This window comes from Sesamum indicum, unplaced genomic scaffold (assembly GCF_000512975.1).
Source record: "Sesamum indicum cultivar Zhongzhi No. 13 unplaced genomic scaffold, S_indicum_v1.0 scaffold00167, whole genome shotgun sequence".
Classification (NCBI taxonomy): domain Eukaryota; kingdom Viridiplantae; phylum Streptophyta; class Magnoliopsida; order Lamiales; family Pedaliaceae; genus Sesamum; species Sesamum indicum.
The window spans coordinates 236,551-240,906 of record NW_011628071.1 but is presented as its reverse complement, the minus strand read 5'-3'; positions in this window follow the sequence as shown (position 1 = coordinate 240,906).

Genomic DNA, 4,356 nt, shown 5'->3' with positions numbered 1-4,356 from the left:
ATATTCTCGATATATTAATGGTGTGTGGTATAACTCATTATAGGATTGGGGTGAGGTGAAAGGACTGACAATTAGCGATCGAGTAGAAAGAAACGTTGTGAGGTTGAGGTAAGTAAATAATTAGTATTATCTATATATGCTTTTTGTATTTGTGGTTTTACTGTTATATGAATTTATGGTTAATGCTGCCATTGATTTGTCTGAAAGTATATAAGTGATGAATGATTTGATTTGATTGTCGATATTGTGTACGTGGAATGAGGAAATACGTTGAAATATTATGTTTGTTGTTTGATGTGTTGTGGGTGTCTGAAAATGAGAATGTAGTGATATATTGTTTTACGTTACTAGTTGCTTACAAGAATGGTGATATGTGGAAATGAGGGAGTGGTGGAAATTGAATATAATTGTGGCGTGAATACCCCTTGATGTGTTGAAAAGCCTATAAGGCGAAATGAAATGAAAAGAGCTTTGATGCGATATGAGAAAGAAATGAAATGAAAAGAGCTTTGATGCGATATGAAAAAGATGTGATGTGAAAAGAGCTATGATGCGAAATAAAAGAGCTATGATGCGAATTGAAAGAGTTATAATGCGAAATGAGATTGATGAGCCGGCTGTCAAGGGGATTCACTTAAATTTATATGACGGTGAGATTGAGTTGACGGGAAAAACACGATATCACCTTCTGGTAAGCAAACTAGGGAAAAAGAAGTTTAATTGATTATTTTATTGTGAGATAGCTATGTGGTGTACTACAATTGATTATGTTGGAGTTAAATTGACTGTAATCCATGCATGTTGCCGACTTGTCATGTTTGGGTTGTGTTTGATGTACATATATAGATAGGACTGGTTATTTGCTTACTGAGTGGCAGACTCATCCCTCTGCTGACATTTTCTTTCAGGAGTAGACTTTGAGGTGTCTGACTGTTGAAGGCTAGGTCTACGTGTTATACTCAGGCAGGTCGGGCCAGTATGCAGTTTTCTCCTCTTTGTCAGTTAGAGTATAAATTGTATTTTGTTTGTATAAAGAGAACATAGGCGTAGAGATCAATTGTGGTGGATCACTTGTGGTGTTTGATTTGTATATATGTGATGTTGTGGGTTGACTATGTCGTTATGACGTTGTGAATACGTATGTATATTGATCAGATGATTATGTGCATTTATATTTATAAACACAGGGATTGCTATAAGTATGACGTTTAGGGTAGATATAGCCCTTGTAGCGAATAGAGTGCTACATTAGGTGGTATCTGAGCAGGGATTAGATTTCCTTGGGATAGTAGATGAAATGTTATTTTATACTTAAGGTGTATATGTTAGGAATCTACTCACATGTGTGTAATTTATATAGGATGGAAGTGTCAAGAGAAAACGCTGCTGGCCCAGCTTAGTCAATAGAGTCGGTGCAGGGTCATAATTCAGGATCAGAACATCAGGGGTTAGAATCCCAAAATAAAAATGCCCACAACCAGAAATAAACCCTTTTATGCAACAGTTTATGGAAATGATGCAGAGGATGGCTCCATCGCCACAACGACAACTACATGATGTAGTTATTGATAAAAATTATGAAATAGTAAGGAGATAGGGGGCGAAGGTATTTGCCGGTACAACTGATCCTTCTGAAGCAGAGGAATGGCTGAGAAACGCGGAAAGGGTGTTGGACAGGATCGAGTGTATTTCTGAGCAAAAGTTGAGGTATGTTGTGTCCTTACTAGAAAAAGATGTCTTAGATTGGTGGGAAACAGTCCCAGGGAGCAAGAACTGACCAGCCACTTTGACGTGGAATGACTTCTACTCCACCAGTCTTCAGAAACCGTAAAAAAGTTGAATTCCTGGAATTAAAGCAGAATGAGTTATCTGTTCCTGAATATGAACTGCAATTTGTGAGATTGTCAAAATATGCCCCAGAAGAAGTGAGTACCGATGAATTGAGAAGAGACAGATTTGAAAGGGGGTTGAGACTTGAGATTCGGGAAAAAATAGCAATCAAACCTCCAAGTTATGGTGCACTGCTGGAAGCGGCAGTGAGGGCAGAGGAGACGTCCATTGAAAGGAGATCAACTGAAGCTAAACGAAAGAAATTAACAGGTAACCTGAATCCTACGGTGGGACAGAGTGGTGCATTTTCCTTTACGGGCTCTGGCCCGCAGAGGGATTGGTTCAGAGGCCGAGGAGTAGGTCAGACTAGCAGGTCTTCTTCAGTATTTTCGAGTAGAGGTGGGCCTACTTCGGTTAGATCTGGAATAAGACAGGGTCCAGCTAGATCGTTTAGTGGAAGATCTATTCCCTCTTGTGCTAACTGCGGTAGGAGACATACTGGTGAATGTTGGGGAGTTCAACCAATTGTATGTTATCGTTGCCATCAACCAGGACACATTATCAGGGACTGCCCTACATGGAGGGATAATTCCAGAAGACCTCAGACTTCAGAGTTTAGCAATGTGGGGGAAAACTCACAACGGGCGGGTACGAGCAGAGGACGAGGTAGAGGTGGTCGAGGTAGCGGGAATCTTTCTATGACGTCAACAGGACAAAGTAGTCAGCCTCAACCACAAGCCAGGGTGTATGCAATCACAAAAGAGCAAGCTCCTACGGCACCCGAGGTTATCACTGGTTCCTTTTCTATTTGCGATTTTAGTACACATGTATTGATTGATCCAGGATCTACTTGTTCATTTATATCACGTGATTTTGCATCTCATGTACATGCTAAAATAGAACCATTTGGACATGATTTACATGTTTCTATGCCTGTTGGTGGGTTTGTATTAGTGAATACGGTGGTGAGATCTTGTCCAATAGTGGTGGAGGGTGTTACTTTATATGCAGATCTGGTTGTAATAGACCTTAGGGAGTTTGATGTCATTCTGGGGATGGACTGTTAGCTAGTAATCATGCTTTGGTGGATTGTCAAACAAAAGAGGTGATTGTTGAAGTCAATGGGCAGATGAAGACGGTTATAGTGGGGGAAAGAAAAGTGATACCTAACTGCTTAATTTCTGTTGTGACAGAATTAAAGAAGGGTGTGAGGCGTACCTAGCTAGTGTGCACGATACCATGAAAGTTAGTCCGGGTGTATTAGTGTTTATTGATGATATTTTGATATATTCGAGTAGTCCCGAGGAACATGAACAACATTTACGGACAATTTTACAGATCTTGAGAGAGAAACAGTTGTATGGTAAATTCAGCAAATGTGAGTTTTGGATGGAGGAAATTGCTTTTTTGGGGCACGTTGTTTCCAAAGAAGGAGTACAACCTGATCCAGCAAAAGTTAAGGCTATTTTAGAATGGGAACCACCTAAAAATGTGTCGGAGATCCGGAGTTTTTTGGGATTGGCTGGTTATTATAGAAGATTTGTAAAGGACTTCTCTATAATCGCAAAACCTCTGACGAACTTGTTGAAGAAAAATGCACCATTTAATTAGAATGACAAATGTGCTCAGAGTTTTGAGGAGTTGAAGAAGAGACTCACTTCAGCACCTATCCTTGCTTTGCCGTCTGGGGATGGAGGATATGTGGTATTTACTGACGTGTTTCACGTTTCTATGCTACGGCGATACCAATCCGATCCTAGTCATATTTTGCATGAGTCAGAGATAGAGATATCAGAGGAATTGACATATGTGGAAGAGCCAATGAAAATTCTGGATCGGAGTATAAAGAAGTTAAGAAATAAATAAATACCAATGGTGAAGGTCAAGTGGAGTCATCACTCTCCAAGGGAAGCCACTTGGGAAGTTGAGGAGAACCGTCTGGGGATGGAGGATATGTGGTATTTACTGACGTGTTTCACGTTTCTATGCTACGGCGATACCAATCCGATCCTAGTCATATTTTGCATGAGTCAGAGATAGAGATATCAGAGGAATTGACATATGTGGAAGAGCCAATGAAAATTCTGGATCGGAGTATAAAGAAGTTAAGAAATAAATAAATACCAATGGTGAAGGTCAAGTGGAGTCATCACTCTCCAAGGGAAGCCACTTGGGAAGTTGAGGAGAACATGAGAGAAAAATACCCATATTTATTCCCTGAGCCGGTAAGTTAGTTAAATTTCGAGGACGAAATTTTTATTAGGAGGGGAGAATTGTGACGCCCCAAACATAATAATATATAATTGGGGGATTAATTGATAATTTTTTTATAAAATTTAGTTAATTAGTAAATAAATTATGGGTCATAATTGGAATATAATAACACTTGAATGAATGAAATTGGAGTTCGTTATAATATTTTGGGACAATTTATATTAATTAAGAACATTAGGAGGGACGTAAATGGTATTTTGAGAAAAGTTTAATTAAATAAATAAAATAATAATAATATTATATATATAAAAA